The sequence below is a fragment of the Amphimedon queenslandica genome, unplaced genomic scaffold, assembly GCF_000090795.2.
Source record: "Amphimedon queenslandica unplaced genomic scaffold, v1.1 AMPQUscaffold_13408, whole genome shotgun sequence".
NCBI lineage: Eukaryota > Metazoa > Porifera > Demospongiae > Haplosclerida > Niphatidae > Amphimedon > Amphimedon queenslandica.
Genome location: NW_003546356.1, coordinates 41983 through 42414, shown reverse-complemented (window position 1 = coordinate 42414; position 432 = coordinate 41983).

Genomic DNA, 432 nt, shown 5'->3' with positions numbered 1-432 from the left:
ATATTCTTGCTAACCTGAGACCTGCATAAGACTTGTAGCATGTAATATGCATGAAAGTAAAGCCCAACATACGCTACAGGCAAATAACATGTTGACAGCCTTTGATCTTTCTTTCAACCTTGTTGAAAGGTAGGTTGGATACTACCTTAATTTCTTGAGTGATAAGTCATTCAACTATGGCCAAGGGGCAAATCCTGTCATAAGCATGTTACTTTTTATTTGAAGAATCATAGCCTCAACACAGTCAATATTCAGTTGAATGCTGACAACTGCACAGGGCAAAATAAAAATAATAGTTATTCAAGTAAGTATGATGCATGCACAAAAATGAGATTTTAAATGCAATGCTTTATTTATTATATTTCTTTTTATGGACAGTCATGACGACTTAATGCATCTATTTCTGTATCCTTTCTGCCAGTTGCACACACA